Raw genomic sequence first — 20553 nt, 5'->3', positions numbered from 1 at the left:
GTGTGGTTTACCACCCTGTACATAGGTATTATCTAGGAGCCCATTAAAATGCTAAATCCCAGACCTATTCGAACAGATATGCATTTTAGAAAAATCCCCAGGTAGGTTTGAGAAGTAATGGTGTAGGCTTGGGAAATATTTCTCCAAGTGTGCCTTTTGAATACTTTCATCAGAATAATCTGGGGAATGGGTTCAAAAATCAAGGCTCTTAAGTTCCACCCAAGATATACTAAATCATATCTCTTGGAATGAGACCTAAGAGTTTGCAGTATAAACAAGTATAGTTAGGCAATAAATATCAAACTTGATCATAATCAGAATCTATTGAAGGTCTTGTTAACAAATTGTGGAGCTCTACCCCAGAGTACTTTGATTCAGTAAGTCTGGAGTGGGCCTAAAATTTTGCATTTCTTTTTTTTTTTTTTTTGACGGAGTCTCGCTCTGTCGCCCAGGCTGGAGCGCAGTGGCGGGATCTTGGCTCACTGCAAGCTACGCCTCCCGGTTCACGCCATTCTCCTGCCTCAGCCTCCCGAGTAGCTGGGACTACAGGCGCCTGCCCCACACTTGGCTAATTTTTTTTTTTTTTTGTATTTTTAGTAGAGATGGGGTTTCACCGTGTTAGCCAGGATGGTCTCAATCTCCTGACCTCGTGATCCGCCCGCCTCAGCCTCCCAAAGTGCTGGGATTACAGGCATGAGCCACTGTGCCCTGCCCGATTTTGCATTTCTAATAAGTATCTTGGTGATGTTGATGTTACTGTTCTGGGGATCACAACAGGAGAAACACTGCATTAGACATGATTTTCATAAGTTTGGTTATCTGGGTTTCCAAGTCTATAGTAACAGAAAGAATTAGAAGGGGAGTAGCCAGAGGCAGTTATACCAGTAACAGCAAGAAGCAACTTCTGACAGGCTGAGAATGAGGGGGAAAAACAGAAACTATAAAAAAGAGACATAAGAAATAAATATTTTTCTGAGGCTATTGAGTGTAAATGCAGATAATCTTCTGTGTCTCAATCCTGCCCCTCTCCCATGACTGCCAGTCTTCCAGTCCTTGGGGGCTAAGATCGTATCTTATATAATAGAAATGTGTGGTCATGGGTGTTAATTAATATTGAACCCCAATCATCATGAAGAAGTTTAATTCTGTTCAGACTACTATTTAAGAAGGTATAGAATTGTACAGTATATTTTAGAAATATTTTCATCAAGGGTCAATTTTTAAACACTAATTTTTAAATTGTCTGAGAAATTTATTTTTGGAAACCATGCCCCCATTTCAAATGATGCAGGATAAATGAGGATTACTTGAAACTGAATCTCAAGCGATCTAAAGACAGTAATAACGATATCTGAAAATTTAAAAGCAAGTTAATTTTTTCATGTAATATCCACAGTAATACTTTGAAATACATATTGTCACAATTTCATAGAGGATAATTATTTAAACTAAGGTTCAGAGAAGTTAATTAAATTTGTAAAACAAAAATAAAATTCTAAGCCCCTCAACCAACTGAATGGACCCCTCCTCTTAGCCAAGGGCATTCTATTGTTAACCTGAAAAACTAGTTCAGGCCATGATGGGAAGTCAGGGTCAGACATGCCTCATTATACCCTACTCCCTTTGGAGTTAAGGTACAGCTGACCACCATTAACATTAAAACAGAGATTTTAAGACTGATGAAACAGACTTTTTGTAGCAATAAGACACAAAATTCCAACCTAACTTTACTAGAGTATCACATAATAGGTACCAGGCCCTGAAATAAATAGAAGTATTTTACCCCAAAATATATTTCTTTGTCATATTTTGAAATGGCACTGCAAAGCTGTCTCTTGTGGAGAAAATCTACATTCTATACAGAATCTCCATTCCTTTCCATGTCTTTTCCCCCATCCAGGAGAGAATTAACAAAGTTGGGTAATTTTTAGGTTTGCTAAGAGCTCTGAAGCCTGCTCCCTGGAGCCTTCATCGGCATGATAAAACCTGTGTTTTCACAATCCCTTATCTTCACCTAGACATTCCTTTTTATTGATTCTAGGTCTTTAGATAGTAACTATTTTAACCAATTGCCAATCAAAAATATTTGAATCCACCCATGACCAGAAAGCTCCCACTTCAAGTTATCCCACCTTTCTGGAGCAAACCAATGTACATCTACACATATTAATTGATGTCTTATGTCTCCCCAAAATGTATAAAACAAGCTGTAGCCCAACCACATGTTGGGCACATGTTCTTAGGTTTTCCTGAGGCTGTGTCACAGTCCATTGGTCACTGAAATTTGGCTCAGAATAAATCTCTTCAAACGTTTTACGAGTTTGACTCTTTGTCAACAAATCGTTATGTATGCCATAAGTATATACACCTACTATGTTGCTGAAGATCACACAGCTAGCTAACTAGTGGCAGGTCCGAGATTTGAACTTAGATCTATCTGACTCCATCTCTCTATGTCATTCTGCTTTCTTTACAGTGAAAAAATAAGCGAAGGTAGAGAATCTGGATACATAGACAACTCTGCTGGGTCTCTGAAGGCCATACTCCTTGCAGAGCTTCTTGTAAGACAGGCATCCAAAGTTTATTAACATGAGCACTTTCTCTCATTTACAGAGGAATGACCAACCAAGAAACCACAGGGACTCCCCTAATGCTCCTGTGTGCCATAACTTACAATATATCTTCTTCCTCCTTCACCTTGACAGAATCGACAGAAATAGTTCTATACTCTACATTCTATAACAAACAGAAAAATTAGACAAAAAATCAAGAAGGCAATAGAGAACTTGAACAACACCATAAACCAACTAGAAACCTAGTAGAAAAACATAGAACACTTCCAGCAAAGAAAAGTCAAGAACCAGATGGCTTCTCTGGGGAAATGTAACAAACATTCAAAGAAGAATTAATATCAATACTTCTCAAACCATTCCCAAAAAAAACACAGGAGTGAACACTTCCCAATGTATTCTATGAGGCCAGCATTATCCTGATTCCAAATCCTGCTGACAACATCACAAGAAAAGTACACAACAATATTCCTTATTTCTATAGATGAAAAATTCCTCATCAAAATTCTAGCAAATCAGATCCAATAGCATAATAAAAGGATTACACACCAGCAATGAACATCTGAAAAAGAATAAAACAATTCAATTTACAATAGCACCCAAATGAACGAAATACCTAGAAATAAATGTAACCAAGGAGGTAAAAGACTTGTACACTAAAAACTGGTAAATAAAGAAGACCAAAATAAATGAAATGACATACTGTGTTCATAAAATGGAAGAATTAATATTGTTAAGATGGTAATAATACTCACCTAAAGTGATCTACAGATTCAATGGAATGTCTACCAAATTTACAATGATGCTTTTTGCAGATGTGGAAAAGTTGAACCTCAAGTTCATATGGAATCACAAGGGGCCTCAAATAGCCACACATACAAAACATCTTTAAAAAGTAAGAAAAAAGTTGGAGGACTCACACTTTCTGATTTCAAACTTTACTATAAAGCTACAATAATCATAACAGCGTGGTACCATATAAAACTAAGCATATAGACCAATGTAACAGAATTGGGAGTACAGAAATAAGTCCATAAATCTATAGTCAATTGATGTTTGACACAGGTGCCAAGACTATTCGAAGAGAAAAAATAATTGCTTTAACAAATACTGTTGGAACAACCAGATAAAAACATGGAAAAGTTTGACCCCTACTTCACACCATAAACAAAAATTAACTTAAATGGTTCAATGACCTATATATGAGTGAAAACCATAAAACTCTTAGAAGAAAAGAGTAGTAAAATTTCACAACCTTGGATTTTGCAATGGATTCTTAAATATGACACCAAAAGAAAAGCAACAACAAAAAATAAATTAGACTTTACAAAAATTAAAACCTTTTGTACTTTAATGAACATGATCAAGAAAGTGAAAAGGCAACCCATAGAATGAGAGAAAACATTTGCAAATCATGTCTGATAAGAGACTAGTATCCAAAATATATTTAAAAATGTTTAAAATTCAACAACAAAAGGACAAACAGCCCGCTTTTTAAAAAAAAAATGGGGAAAGGATTTGAAATAGATATTTCTCTACAAAGATATACAAAGGCAAACAAGCACATGAAAAGATGCTCAACATCATTAGTCATTAGGGAAATGCAAATCATAACCACGATAGAGTACAACTTCACTCTCACTAGGAAAAAAAACCCAGAAAATAACAAGAGAATTGTTGGCGAGAATGTGGAGAAAATGGAATCCTTAAACACTGCTGGTGGAAATGTAAATTGGTTCAGACACTGTAGAAAACAGTTTTGCAGTTCCTCAACAAAACAAAACAAAACAAAACATAGAATTTACATAAAATCTCACAATTCTAGGGCTAGGTATATAATAGAAAAGAACTGAAAATAAGACCCGGTGCAGTGGCTTACGCCTGTAATTCCAGCACTTTGGGAGGCCGAGGTGGGTGGATGGCTTGAGCTCAGGAGTTCAAGACCAGCCTGGGTAGCATGGTGAAACCCTGTCTCTACAAAAAATAAAAAAATTAGCTGGACGTGGTGGTGCATTCCCTCAGTCCCAGCTACTTGGGAGGCTGAAGTGGGAGAATCAATTGAGCCCCGGAGGTCAAGGTTGCAGTGAGCTGTGATTGTGCCACTGTATTCCAGCCTGGGGGACATGGCGAGTGAAACTCTGTGCCCCGCTCCAAAAAAAACTTGAAAATATGTACTCAAACAAATACATGTACACATGATCATCGCAGCATTATTCACAATAGGCAAAATGTTCATCAAACTATGAACGGCTAAACAAATGAATATTACTCAGACATAAAAAGGAACGAAGTACTGACACATGCTATAAGTACTGATACATGTTATATTTCAAAAGAATCTTGAAATAATGGTAAATGAAAGAAGCAACGCACAAAAGGTCACATATTGTATAATTCCATATACATGAAACATTCAGAATAGATAAATACACAGCGACAGAACATAGATTGGTGGTTGTCAGGGGTTAAGAGCATTGGGGAATTGAAGAAACTGCTTAATGGGTAAAGGGTTTTACTTTAGAGTGATAAAAATGTTTTACGAAGGGAATAGAAATGGTTGCACAACACTGTGAATACATTAAATGCCACTGAATTTTTTGCTTTAAAATGGTTACTTTATATTATCTAGATTTCACCTCAATAAGTTAATTTTGAAAAACTATATATGTATTATTATTTGTAATATTGTTTTTATTTTATTTTAAATTTTTGTGGGTGTCTATATTTGTGGGGTACATGAGATATTTTGATATAAGCATGCAATGTGAAATAATCACATTATAAAAAATGTGGCATCCATCCACTCAAGCATTTATCCTTTGTGTTACTAACAATCCAATTACACTTTTATTTATTTATTTATTTATTTATTTAGAGATGGAGTCTCACTCTGTCGCCCAGGCTGGAGAGTAGTGGCATGAACTTGGCTCACTGCAACCTCTGCCTCCTGGGTTCAAGTGATTCTCCTGCCTCAGCCTCCTGAATAGCTGGGATTACAGGTGTGCGCCACCACACCCAGCTAATTTTAGTATTTTTAGTAGAGATTGGGTTTCACCATGTTGGTCAGTCTGGTCTCGAACTCGTGACCTCATGATCTGCCCACCTTGGCCTCCCAAAGTGCTGTGATTACAGGCGTGAGCCACCATGCCTGGCCACAATTACATTATTTTACTTATTTAAAAATGTACAATTAAGTTATTATTGCCTAAGGTCACCCTTCTGTGTGATCAAATAGTATGTCTTATTCTTTCTAACTGCATTTTCATAGTCATTAGCCATCCCTATCTCCTCCTAGCCTCTGGTAAACATCCTTCTACTCTCTATGTCCATGAGTTTAATTGTTTTAATTTTCATATCATACAAAAGTGAGAACGTGATATTTCTCAGTCTGTGCCTGGCTTATTTTACTTAACATAATCATCTCCAGTTCCATCCATGTTATTGTAAATGACAGGATCTCATTTTTATGGCTTAATAATATTCCATTGTGTATATGCACCACATTTTCTTTATCTGTTCATCTGTCGATGGATACTTAGGTTGCTTCCAAATCTTAGCTATTGTAAACAGTGCTGCAATAAACATGGGAGTGCAGATATCTCTTTGTTATACTGATTTCCTTTCTTTTAGTTACATATTCTGCAGTGGGATTGCTGGGTCATATAATAGCTCTATTTTTAGTATTTGTAGTAGCCTCCAACTATACAATGTAGTGGTTGTGCTACTGTACATTTCCACCAACAGTGTACAAAGATTCCCTTTTCTCTACATCCTCATCAGCACTTGTTATTGCCTGTTTTTGGATATAGGCTATTTGCACTGGGGTGAGATGATATCTTATTGTACTTTGATTTGCATTTTTCTAATGAGTAATTATGTTGAGCACCTTTTCATATGCCTGTTTGTGGGTTGTGTGTCCTTTGAGAAATTATTCAAATCTTTTGCTGATTTTTTTGTCAATTTATTATGTTTTCCTATAGAGTTCTTTGAGCTCCTTATATATTCTGGTTATCAATCCCTTGTCTGATGTGTGGTGTGCAAATATCTTCTCCCATTCTGTGGGTTGTCTCTTCACTTTGTTGATTGTTTTCTTTGCTGCACAGAAGCTTTTTAGCTTGATGTAATCTCATTTGTCTATTTTTGCTTTGGTTGCCTGTGCTTAAGGGATATTGCTCAAAAAATTCTTGCCTAGGCCAATGTCCTGGAGAATTTCCCCAATGTTTTCTTGTAGTAGTTTCATAGCTTGAGGTCTTATATTTAAGTCTTTAATCAATGTGGATTTGATTTTTGTACATGGTGAGACGGAGGGGTCTAGTTTCATCTTTCTGCACATAGATATCTAGTTTTTCCTGCACCATCTATTAAAGAGACTGTCTTTTCCCCAAAGTATTTTGGCAACTTTGTTGAAAATGAGTTCACTTTAAGTGTGTGAATTTGTTTCTAGGTTCTCTATTATGTTCCATTGTTTTTTTTTTTTTTTTTTTTTTCTGATTTAATACCAGTACCATGCTGATTTGATTACTATAGCTCTGTAATATAATTTGAATTTGGATGTGATTTCTCCAATTTTCCTCTTATTGCATAGGATAACTTTGGCTATTCTGTGTCTTATGTATGCCTATATAAATTTTAGCATTCTTTTTCTATTTCTGTGACTAATGTTGTTGGCATTTTGATAGGGATTACATTGAATCTGTAGATTGCTTTGTGTAGTACGAATATTTTACCAATATTGATTCTTCTAATAGATGAACATGGAATGTCTTTCCATTTTTTGGTGTCCTCTTCAATTTCTTTCATCAGTGTTTTATAATTTTTGAGAAATCTTTTGCTTCTTTGATTAATTCCTAGGTATTGAATTTTATTTGTGGCTATTGTAAATGGGATTACTTTTAAAATTTCTTTTTAGGATTGCTCACTGTTGGGATGTAGAAATGCAATTTTTTTTTGTATGTTAATTTTGTAACCTCCTACTTTACTGAATTTGTTTATCAGTTCTAATTGTGTGTGTGTGTGTGTGTGTGTGTCTGTAGTCTTCAGGTTTTTCCAAATATCTGATCATATTGTCTGCAAACAAAAATAATACTACTTCTTTCATTCCAAGTTGGTTGCCATTTATTTCTTTTTCTTGTTTGATTCCTCCAGCTAGGACTTCCGCTACTATGTTGAATAACAGTGGTGAAAGTGGTCATTCTAGTAATGTTCCAGATCTTAGACAGGTTTTCCCCATTCAGTATGATACTTGCTGTGGACCTGTCATATATGGCTTTTATTATGTTGAGGTATGTTCTTTCTATCCCCTGTTTTATGAGAGCTTTTTTTTTTTTGTCATGAAGGGATGTTGAATTTTATCAGAAGTTTTTGGTAGCAATTGAAATAATCATATGGTTTTTATGCTTCATTCTCTTGCTATGATGTATTGCATTGATTGATTTGCATATGTTGGACCATCCTTGCATCCCAGGGGTGAATCCCACTTGGTCATGATGAATTTTTTTTTTAATGTAACATTGAATTCCGTTTTGCTAGTATTTTGTTGAGGATTTTTGCATCAATATTCATCAGAGATATCGGACTGTAGTTTTCTTTTTTGATGTGTCTTTGTCTGGTTTTTGTTTCAGGGCAATGCTGACCTCATATAATGAATTTAGAAGTATTTCCTGTTCTTCTATTTTTCGCAATGGTTTTAGTAGGATGGGTACCAGTTCTCTTTAAATGTTTGTGGAAATCAGCAGTGAAGCCACTGGGTCCCTAGCTTTTCTTTACGGAGAGACTTCTTAATATGGCTTTGATCTTATTACTTGTTATTGGTCTGTTCAGGTTTTGGATTTCTTTCTGGTTCAATCTTGATAGGTTGTATGTACCTAGAAATTTGTCCATTTATTCTAGATTTTCCAACTCATTGGCATATAGTTGCTCATCATAGCCACAAATGATCTTTGAATTTCTGCAATATAAGTTGTAATGTCTCCTTTTTCATTTCTAATGCTTTTATTTGAATCTTCTCTCCTTTTATTCGTAAGTTTGGCTAAAGTTTTGTCAATTTTGTTTTACTTTTCAAAAAACCAACTTTTTGTTTCATTGATCTTTTGTATTATTTTCCTCATTTAAAATTCATTTATTTCTGTTTTAATCTTTATTTTATTATTATTATTATTATTTTTGAGATGGAGTCTCCCTCTGTCACACAGGCAGGAGTGCAGTACTGCTATCTTGGCTCACTGCAGCCTCCGCCTCCTGGGTTTGAGTGATTCTCTTGCCTCAGCCTGCAGAGTAGCTGGGATTACAGGCACCTGTCACCACGCCTGGCTAATTTTTGTATTTTTAGTAGAGACAGGGTTTCACCATGTTGGCCAGGCTGGTCTCAAACTCCTGATTGAATTGATCCGCCTGTCTCAGCCTCCCAAAGTGCTGGGACTACAGGCATGAGCCACCACACCCAGCCTATTAGTTCTTTTCTCCTACTAATTTTAGGTTTGGTTTGCTTTTGCTTTTCTATTTCTTTAAGATGTATCATTAGATTGTTTATTTGAAGTTATTCCTCTTTTTTGATGTAGGGACTTACAGCTATAAACTTCCCTCTTAGTACTGCTTTTGCTGTATCCCATAGATTTTGGTATGTTGTGTTTCCATTGTCTTTTGTTTCAAGAAGTTTCCAAAAATGTTTTCATCGACCCACTCGTCATTCAGGAACATATTGTTTAACTTCCATGTGTTTGTATAGTTTCCCAAATTTATCTTATCATTAATTTCTAATTTTATTTTATTGTGGTCAGAGAAGATGCTTGATGTTATCTCAATTTTGTTGAAAGTTTTCAGACTTTTTTGACCTATCATGTGGTCTATGTTAAAGAATCCATGTGCTGAAGAAAAGAATGTGTATTCTGCCACCATCAGATAAAATGTTCTGTAAATATCTATTAGATTCATTTGATCTATACTGCAGATCAAGTCTGATGTTTCTTTGTTGATTTTCTGTCTTGATGATCTGTCCAATGCTGGGAGTGGGGTGTTGAAGTCTCCAGATATTACTGTATTGGGAACTGTCTCTCTCTTTAGCTCTAATAATGTTTCCTTTACTTATCTAGGTGCTTTAGTGTTGGGTGCATATATATATTTAAAATTGATATATCCTCTTACTGAATTTACCCCTTTATCATTATATAGTAACTTTCTTTGTCTCTTCTTATAGTTTTTGTCTTGAAATCTATTTTGTTTGATATAAGTATAGCTACTCCTGATCATTTATTGCTTCCATTGGCATGGAATGTCTTTTCCATCACTTTTCTTTTAATCGTGTCTTTATAGGTAAAGTGTGTTTCAGGTAGGCAACAGAATCTTGTTTTTAATACACTCAGCCACTCTATTTATTTTGATTGTAGACCTTAGTTCATTTACAGTCAACATTATTATTGATAAGTAAAGACTTACTCCTGCCATTTTGTTATTTGTTTTCTGGTGTTACTTCTTTATTTTCTTCCATTAGTGAAGGCGATTTTCCCTGTTGATATGATTTATATTTCTTTTTGTTTTTCTGTTTCCATTGTATTTTTTTTTGTTTGAGGTTACTGTGAGGCTTGCACATGCTATCTTATAACCTGGTAACTACTCAACTCTGTTTTCATAAACAAATAAAGAAACAAAAAGAAAACTAATACAAAATTCTATGCCATAAGTTTATTTTCAAGTTTTTTAACTTTTTTGTTTCTATTTAGATCTTATTGTACTGTCTATGTCTTAAGAAGTTGTTGTAGTTATTATTTTTGCTTGGTTCATCATTTAGTTTTTCTAGCTAGCATTTTAGTTGATTACATATCACAGTTGCAGTATTGTAACACTGAAGTATTCAGTATTTTTTTCTGTGCACTTACTATTACCCAGTGAGTTGTGTACCTTCAGATGATTTCTTGTTTCTCATTAATGTCCTTTTCTTTCTGATTGATGTACTCCCTTAAACATTACCCATAGGACAGGTCTCTTCTGAATGAAATCCCTCAGCTTTTGTTAGTCTGTAGAAGTCTTTATTTCTCCTTCATAATTGAAGGGAATTTTTGCCATATATACTATTCTAGGGTAACAGTTTTTTCCCTTCAACACTTTAAATATGCCATGTCACACTCTCTTGGCCTGTAAGGTTTCCACTGAAAAGTCTGCTGTCAGACATATTGCAGCTCCATTGTATTTGTGTCTTTTTTCTTGCTGCTTTAAGCATCCTTTGTTTATCCTTGGTCTTTGGAAGTTTGATTATTAAATGCCTTGAGGTAGTCTTTGAGTTAAATATGCTTGGAGATATATAACTTTCTTGTATTTGAGTGTTAATAACTTTCTCTAGGTTTGAAAAGACCTCTGTTATTATCCCATTGAATAAACTTTGTACCCCTATCTCTTCCTCTATCTCATTTTTAAGGTCAATAACTCTTAAATTTGACATTTTGAGGCTGTTTTCTAGATCCTGCAGGCATGCTTTACTGTTTTATATTCTTTTCTCTTTTGTCTCCCCTAGCAGTGTATTTTCAAATAGTCTGTCGTCAAGCTCACTCTTTCTTCTTCTTGATCAATTCTGCTATTAAGAGACTCTGATGCATTCTTCAGTATGCCAGTTGTACTTTTTAGATCCAGAATTTCTGCTGGATTTTTAAAATTATTTCAATCTCTGATAAATTAATCTGATAAAATTCTGAATTTCTTCTCTGTGTTATCTTGAGTTTCTTTGAGTTTCCTCAACACAGCTATTTTGAATTCCCTGTCTGAAAAGTCACATATCTCTGTTTCTCCAAGATTGGTCCCTGGTGCCTTATTTAGTTCATTTGGTGAGGTTATGCTTTCCTGGGTGGTGTTGATGCTAGTAAATATTCCTTGGTGTCTGGACATTGAAGTGATTGATATTGAATTTTAGTTTTCACAATCTGGATTTGTTTGTACCCGTCTTTATTTGAAAAACTTTCCAGAAATTAAAAAGGACTTGGGTGTTTTGATGTAAGCTGTATCTGCTTTAGGGAACACCCAAATCTCAGTAATGCTGCAGTTCTTGCAGACTCATAGAAGTTGCACCTTGATGGTCATAAACTAGATTTGGGAGAATTTTCTGGATTACCAGGCACAGACTCTTGCTCTTTCCCCTTATTTTCTCCTAAATATATACAGTCTCATTCTCTGTTCCAAGCCTCTTAAACCTGGGGTTGGAGGTACACAAGCATCCCTGTGGCCATCACCACTAGGACTAGGACCATGCTGGGTCAGACCTGAAGCCAGCACAGCACTGGGTCTCACTCAAGGCCTGTTGTAACCACTTCCTGGCTACTGCTTATATTCACTCTAGGCCCTGGGACTGTATAATCACCAGGTGGCAAAGCCAGCCAGGCCTGTGTCCTTCCCTTCAGGGAAGTGAGTTATCCCAGGTCCCAGGTGGGTCCCTAGATGTCATCTAGGAGTCAGGAAATAGAGTGACAAAACTTAGAAGTCTACCTTGTGTCCTATTGTATTGTGGCTGAGATGGCACTGAAACCATGACACACAGTTCTTTCAACTCTTCCTTCTCCTTTCCAAAGGAAGAGAACCTTCACTCTGTAGCAACCACCACCTTAGGCCATGAGGAGTTCTGCCAGACTACCACCAATGTTCCCTTAAGGCCCAAGAGCTCTGACATCAGCTTTTGGTGAATGCTGCCTGGCCTGCAACTTACCCTTCAGGGAAGAGGGTTCCCTTCTGGCCCAGGGCAGATCCAAAGATGCCATCCAAGAGTGAAGTCCTGAAATTGAGGACTCCAAGAGCCCACTTGGTGTTATACCCTCCCATAGTCATGCTGATATCTGAAGCCAGCAATTTCAGAGGCTTGCTCAAGGCCCTTGATGTAGCTCAGGGTCCAAGGCCTCTTCAGTTATCAGGTGATGAGTGCTGCCAAGACTGGCTCCTTCCCTTCAATGCAGTGGGTTCCTTTCTGGCTCAGGGCATGTCTTGAGATGTCATCAGGAAACTAGAGCCTGAAATGGGGGCCTCACAACTCTGGTCATTGCCCTATCCTGCTGTGGCTGAGGTGGTATCTAAGATGCAAGGCAAAGTCCTCCTCACTTTTCCCATTACTCTCCTAAAGCAGAAGGAAGGGATCTGTTTTGGAGCCTCAAGCTGTGCAGCCTGGGGTTAGAAATGTGGTGATTTCAGAACTCCCTTAACTGTGCTGGCTGGTGTTTCAGTAGATCATGTGGCCTCCCAGTCCACCGTCTCTGGGCTCAGTTTAGCCCTAGGACTTGCCTAAGAGTTGCAGTCCTAATGACCTAGAATGCTTTTCAGGTTTACTTAGAGATACAGAGCACTTTGTCCCCCAGTAGCAATGTGTGAGGGAACTGAAGTTCAGACCACTAGGCTAGGTGACTCCCCTCTGGCTAAGGTTTCTTTAAATGCTCCCTCCATTAGCTCAACATGCATCAGGTAAGTTTGGTCTGGTTTTCCTCTCTGCTCTAAAAGGATAGCACTGAGATTAATGCCTCACGATTGCTGTGCTCACCTTACCCCAGCATCCAAAGAAGCTCTCTGTACCACACTGATGCTGCCAAGGGTGGGGAAGGAGTGGCATTCGAGATTCAGGAATGTTTTTTCTATATTTTCAGTGCGTCTTTCAGCAGTATAGAGTTAAAACCAGGTATTATGAGGGCTCACCTGATTTTTGGTTCTAATGAAGGTTTTTTTTTTTTTTTTCCTCTGTAGATAGTAATTAAATTGGTGTCCTTGCGAGGGTGACGATTGGTGGAGCCTTCTATTCTGCCATCTTGGTCCTCTCTGAAAATGCATTTTGTAATATTGTTGTTTCCTTGGAAAATATGTTTGCAGCTGCAGAAAAATAACTAACATTACCTTTGGATTAAACACCTACACTGAGTACTGCCTTGAAATGATTACCTACTATGAAGTACAATCTGATCCAAAATAGTGGTAAATTCTTCCCTGAGATGAATTATCACCTAGGTAGAGATTATTATCCAGATTAAGTAAATTGAAAAATGAAGCTGTTGAATCTTCTTTTCATTTTCTATGCTTTGTGTTAGAACATCTCCCCAAAGAGTCAGGGCTTTTATTTAGGAATAAAATGACTGTGGACTTCACTTTTAGGAGTATAATTCAGTAACAATGAGTAAAAGAACTAAGCAGACTGCTTTCCCGTCTTCCCCTTGCAAATTTTTTGAAGATTCTGCATTGAAATAATTATAACACTTTGATTTCAATCAACATTATTAAAATCTTTACAAGCATAAAAAAGGTGAATTAAATACAATTTGTTGGACTGATAAAAAATCTGTATCATTATTGTCTAAAAATAACAGAATTTGGGAAGAGAATAAAAATAAGAAGATATAGATAAGTTCCCTTAAGAGATTCCAGAGTCTTTTTACAAGCACCAGATGAGGCATAGATCTGATGACCTTTGAGTTTATTTCCTACTCTGAAATTTTAAAATTCTCTGATTTCTAAAATTCTCTGAGTTGTCTATCCGTAAACCAGTTTCTCACAGCCAGCTCTATGGGCATATATAACATATATTCCCACGTTCATACTTTGGCAAAATAACAATAACAGCATTGATAACATCGATTGATGCTTTGGTATTTTTTATTTTAAATATTTTTTATTTTAAAATATTGTTTACTTTTTAGTATAGTCACCCTGTTGTCCTAGCAAATACTAGGTGTCATTTATTCTTTCTATTTTTATTGTACCCGCTAACCATCCCCATTTTCCCTATCCCCCAACTACCATTCCCAGCCTCTTGTACCTACTCTTCTACTCTCTATTCCCATGGGTTCTGTTGTTTTTATTTTTAGATCCCACAAATAAGTGAGAAAATGGGATATTTGTCTTTCTGCCTGGCTTATTTTACTTAACATAATGACCCCCAGTTCCATCCATGTTGTTGCAAATGACAGAATTTCATTCTACTTTTATGGCTGAGTAGTACTCCATTGTTTACATGTATTACATTGTCTTTACCCAGTCATCTGTTCAACACTTTGGTTGCTTCCAAATCTTGGCTATTGTGCATAGGGCTACAACAAACATGGGAGTGCAGATATATTTTTGATATACTGATTTACTTTCTTTTGGGTATATATCTAACAGTGGGATTGCTGGAACATACGGTAGTTCTATTTTTCTTTTTTTGAGGAACTTCTAAATTGTTTTACATAGTGGTTGTACTAATTTACATTACCACCAACACTGTATGAGGTTTCTTTTTTCTCCACATTCTCGCCAGCATTTGTTATTGCCTGTCTTTTGAATAAAAGTCATTTTAATTGAGGTGAGATAATATTTTATTGCAGTTTTGATGTGCATTTCTCAGATGATCAATGATATTGAGCACCTTATCATACAGCTGTTTTCCATGCGTATGTCCTCTTTTGAGAAATGCCTATTCAGGACTTTCACCCATTTTAAAATCTGCTTATTATATTTTTCCTTTCCTATAGAGTTGTTTTAGCTCCTATGATTTCTGATTACTAATCCATTGTCATATGAATAGTTTGAAAATATTTTCTCTAATTCTGTAAGTTGTCTGTGCATTTTGTTGATTGTTTTCTTTGCTGTGCAAAACTTGTGATTGCATTTGTCCATTTTTGTGTTGGTTGCCAGTGCAATAAATAGCACTTAATAGTGTATTACTCAAGAAATCTTCACCCAGTCCAATGTCCTGATGAATTTCTCCAGTGTTTGCTTTTAGTAGTTTCACAATTTGAGGTCTTATATTTGCGTCTTTAATGTGTTTGGATTTGACTTTTGTATATGGTGAGAGACCAGGATCTAGTTTCATTCTTCTGCATACGTATATCTGGTTTTCTTAGCACCACTTACTGAAGAGACAGTTCTTTCCCCAAAGTGTGTTCTTGGCACCTTTGTCAAAAATGAGTCCACTGCAGGTGAACAGACTTATCTCTGGGTTCTCTATTCTGTTCCGCTGGTCTATTTATGTGTTTTTGTGCCAGTACCATGTATTTTGGTTACTATAAGTATTAGTACATTTTCATGCTGCTATAAAGAACTAACTTAAAAATGGGTAATTTACAAAGAAAAAAGGTTAAGTTGACTCACAGTTCTGCAGGCTTAACAGGAAGCAAGACTGGGCAGCCTCAGAAAACTTACAATCATGGTGGAAGGTGACTGGAAAGCACACGCATCTTCACAATGTTGGAAGCATGCACATCTTCACAATGGCAGGACAGGAGAGAGAGTGAGGGTGTAAGTGTCACACTTTTAAGCCATCAGATCTCATAAGAACTCACTCACTATCATGAGAACTGCATGGGGGAAATCCACCCCAATGATTTAATTACTTCCCACCAGGTCCTTTCCCTGACACATGGGGATTACAATTCGAAACAGGATTTGTGTGGGGACACAGCCAAACCATATCACCATAGTTCTGTAGTATAATTTGAAATAAGGTAATGTGATTACTCCAGTTTTGTTCTTTTTGCTCTGGATAGCTTTGGATATTCTGGGTCTGTTATGGTTCCCCATAAAATTTAGAATTGTTTTTCTATTTCTGTAAAAAGTATCAATGGTATTTGGATAGGGATTGCATTAAATCTATAGATTGCTTTGGGTAGAATGGACATTTTAAAAATATGGATTCTTCCTATCCAAAAACAGAGAATACCTTTCCATATTTTGGTGTTCTTTTTAATTTCTTGAATCCATGTTTAATTTTAAAAAAAATTTCACTACTTTGGTTAAGTTAATTAACTCTATGTATTTTATTTTATTTATAGCTATTGTAAATGGGATTACCTTCATGATTTCTTTTTCAGAATATTCTATGTGGGCATATAGAAATACTACTGATTTTTAATGTTAAATTTGTATCTTACAAATTTATTGAATTTATCAGCTGTAATAGATTTTTGGTAAAGTCTCTGGGTTTTGTGAAGTATAAAATGATATCATCTGCAAACAACAATAGTTTGACTTCTTTCATTTTAATTTGGATGTTCTTCATTTCTTTCTCTTGTCTGATTGGTCTAGCTTGGAATTCTAGTACTATGTTGAATAACAGTGGTGAAAGTAAGCATCCTTGTTATATTCCTGATCTTAGAAGAAAGGCTTTCAGGTTTTCCCCATTCAGTATAATACTAGCTATGGGTCTATTGTATATGCCCTTTATCATATTGAGATATGTTTCTTGTATACCTAGCTTTTTGATGGTGTTATTTTATTATGAAATGATGTTGAATTCAATGGACCTCTCTGCAGAAACCCTACAATCCAGAATACAGTGGGGCCCAATATTCAATATTTTTAAAGAAAAGAATTTTCAACCCAAAATTTCACATCCAGCTAAACTAAGTTTCATAAATGAAGAAGAAATAAAATTGTTTACAGACAAGCAAATGCTGAGGGATTCTGTACCACCAGGCTTGCCTTACAAGAACTCCTGAAGGAAGCACTAAATATGGGAAAGAAAACCAGTACCAGCCACTGCAAAAACACACCAAAATATAAAGACCAGTGACACCATGAAGAAACTGAATCAACTAATGTGCAAAATAATCAGCTAGCATCATGATGACAGGATCGAATTCACATATAACAATATTAACGTTAAATGTAAATGGGCTAAATGCCCAAATTAAAAGACACAGACTGGCAAGTTGGATAAAGAGTCAAGACCCATCAATGTGCAGTATTCAGGAGACCCATCTCACGTGCAAAGACACATACAGGCTCAAAATAAAGGAATGGAGGAATATTTGCCAAGCAAGTGAAAAGCAAAAAAAGCTGGTGTTGCAATCCTAGTCTCTGATAAAGCAGACTTTAAACCAACAAAGGTCAAAAAAGACAAAGAAAGGCATTACATAATGGTAAAGCGATCAATGCAACAAGAACTAACTATCCTAAATATATATGCACCCAATACAGAAGCACCTAGATTCATAAAACAAGTTCTTAGAGACCTACAAAGGGGCTTAAACTCCCACATAATAATAGTGGGAGACTTTAACACCCCACTGTCAATATTAGAAAGATGAATGAGATAGATTATTAACAAGAATATTCAGAACTTGAACTCAGCTCTGGACCAAGTGGACCTAATAGACATCTACAGAACTCTCCACCCCAAATCAACAGAATATACATTCTTCTCAGCACCATATAGCACTTACTCTAAAATCAACCATATAATTGGAAGTAAAACACTTCTCAGCAAATGCGAAAAAAAAAGACAAAAACAAAAAACCGGAAATTATAACAAACGGTCTCTCAGACCACAGTGCAATCAAATTAGAGCTTAGGATTAAGAAACTCACTCAAAACCACACAACTATATAGAAACTGAACAACCTGGTTCTGAATGACTACTGGGTAAATAAAGAAATTAAGGCAGAAATAAATAAGTTATTTGAAACCAATGAGAATGAAGACACAACGTACCAGAATCTCTGGAACACAGTTAAGCAGCGTCTAGAGGAAAATTTATAGCACTAAATGCCCACATCAGAAAGAAGAAAAGATCTAAAATCAACACCCTGACATCACAGTTAAAATAATTGAGAAGCAAGAGCAAACAAATTCCAAAGCTAGCAGAAGACAAGAAATAACTAAGATCAGAGTGGAACTGAAGAAGATAGAGACACGAAAAACACTTCAAAAATCCAGGAATCTAGGAGGTGGTTTTTTGAAAAGATTAACAAAATAGATAGACCACTAGCCAGACTAATAAAGAAGAAAAGAGAGAAGAATCAAATCGACCCAATAAAAATGATAAAAGGGATAGCACCACTGATCCCACAGAAATACAACCTACCATCAGGGAATATTATAAACACCTCTACACAAATAAACTAGGAAACCTAGAAGAAATCAATAAATTCCTGGACACATACACCCTCCCAATACTAAACCCGAGAGAAGTCGCATCCCTGAATAGACCAATAACAAGTTCTAAAATTGAGGCAGGAGTTAACAGCCTACCAACCAAAAGAAAGGCCAGGACCAGACAGATTCACAGCCAAACTCTACCAGAGGTACAAAGAGGAGCTGGTACCATTTCTTCTGAAACTATTACAAACAATAGAAAAAAAGGGACTTCTCCCTAATTCAATTTATGAGGCCAGCATCATCCTGATTCCAAAACCTGGCAAAGACACAAGAAAAAAAGAAAATTTCAGGCCAATATCCCTGATGAACATCGATGCGAAAATTCTCAATAAAATTCTGGCAAACCAAATTCAGCAGCAAATCAAGTTGGCTTCATCCCTGAGATGCAAGGCTGGTCCAACATATGCAAATCAATAAATGTACTCCATCACATAAACAAAGCCAATGACAAAAACCACATGATTATCTCAATAGATGCAGAAAAGGCCTTTGACAAAATTCAACAGCACTTCATGCTAAAAACTCTCAATAAACTAGGCACTGATGGAACATATCTCAAAATAATAAGAGCTACTTATGACAAACCCACAGCCCATATCACACTGAATGGGCAAAAGCTGGAAGAATTCCCTTTGAAAACTGGCACAAACAAGGATGCCCTCTCTCACCACTCCTATTCAACATAGTATTGGAAGTTCTGGCCAGGGCAATCAGGCAAGAGAAAGAAATAAAGGGTATTCAAACGGGAAGAGAGGAAGTCAAATTGTCTCTGTTTGCAGACAACATGATTTTATATTTAGAAAACCTCATCATCTCAGCCCAAAAACTCCTTAAGTTGATAAGCAACTTCAGCAAAGTCACAGGATAGAAAATCATTTTTGATTGTGCAAAAATCACAAGCATTCCTATACACCAATAATAGACAGAGAACCAAGTCATAATTGAACTCCCATTCACAATTACTACAACAAGAATAAAATACCTAGAAATACAACTTAACAACTTAGAAGGGACCTGAAGGACCTCTTCAAGGGGAACTACAAGCCACTGCCCAAGGAAATAAGAGAGGACACAAATGGAAAAACATTTCATACTTATGGATAGGAAGAATCAATATCATGAAAATGGCTATACTGTCCAAAGTAATTTACAGATTCAATTCTATTTCCATCAAGCTACCATTGACTTTCCTCACAGAACTAGAAAAAACTACTTTAAATTTAATATGGAACCAAAAAAGAGCCTGTATAGCCAAGACAATCCTAAGTAAAAAGAACAAAGCTAGAGGCATTAGGCTACCTGACTTCAAACTGTACTACAAGGCTACAGTAAACAAAACAGCATGATACTGGTACCAAATCAGATATGTAGACCAATGGAACTGAACACAGGCCTCAGAAATAACACCACACATCTACAACCATCTGATCTTTGACAAACCTTACAAAAACAAGCAAAGGGGAAAGGATTCGCTATTTAATAAATGATGTTGGGAAAACTGGCTAGACGTATGCAGAAAACAGAAACTGGAGCCCTTCCTTACACATAATACAAAAATTAACTCAAGATGGATTAAAGAGTTAAATGTAAAACCTAAAACCATAAAAACCTTAGAAGAAAGCCTAGGCAATACCATTCAAGACATAGGCATGGGCAAAGACTTCATGGCTAAAACACCGAAAGCAATGGCAACAAAAGCCAAAATTGTCAAATGGGATCTAATTAAATTAAAGAGCTTCTGCACAGCAGAAGAAACTATCTTAGAGTGAACAGGCAACCTACAGAATGGGAGAAAATTTTTGCAATCTATCAATCTGACAAAGGTCTAATATCCAGAATTGACAAGGAACTTAAACAAATTTACAAGAAAACAAACAAACAAACAACCTCATCGAAAATTGGGTGAAGGATATGAACAGACACTTCTCAAAAGAAGACATTTATGTAGCCAACAAGCATATGAAAAAAAGCTCATCATCACTGGTCATTAGAGAAATGCAAATCAAAACCACAATGAAACACCATCTCACACTAGTTAGAATAGAGATTATTAAAAAGTCTGGAAACAATAGATGCTGGAGAGGATGCAGAGAAATCAGAATGCTTTTACACTTTTGGT

The 20553-nt window shown here is 36.2% G+C and overlaps 1 protein-coding gene across 2 annotated transcripts in view; it reads right to left on the bottom strand.

Moving 5' to 3' along the window:
• Window positions 1-20553, bottom strand: part of ZC3H12B (zinc finger CCCH-type containing 12B) — a 490484-nt gene that overhangs the window by 112318 nt on the left and 357613 nt on the right. The window contains exons 6-7 of one of the 2 annotated variants that reach the window (XM_063635297.1): window positions 15648-15759; window positions 13224-13394 (exon numbers count right to left, since the gene is read on the bottom strand). The gene's annotated coding sequence lies outside the window, so the exon portion shown is untranslated. The remainder of the gene's footprint in view (window positions 1-13223; window positions 13395-15647; window positions 15760-20553) is intronic. The other variant, XM_055269215.2, reaches the window with a different exon arrangement.

This window comes from Symphalangus syndactylus, chromosome X (assembly GCF_028878055.3).
Source record: "Symphalangus syndactylus isolate Jambi chromosome X, NHGRI_mSymSyn1-v2.1_pri, whole genome shotgun sequence".
NCBI lineage: Eukaryota > Metazoa > Chordata > Mammalia > Primates > Hylobatidae > Symphalangus > Symphalangus syndactylus.
This window is presented reverse-complemented; position numbering and strand designations above follow the sequence as displayed.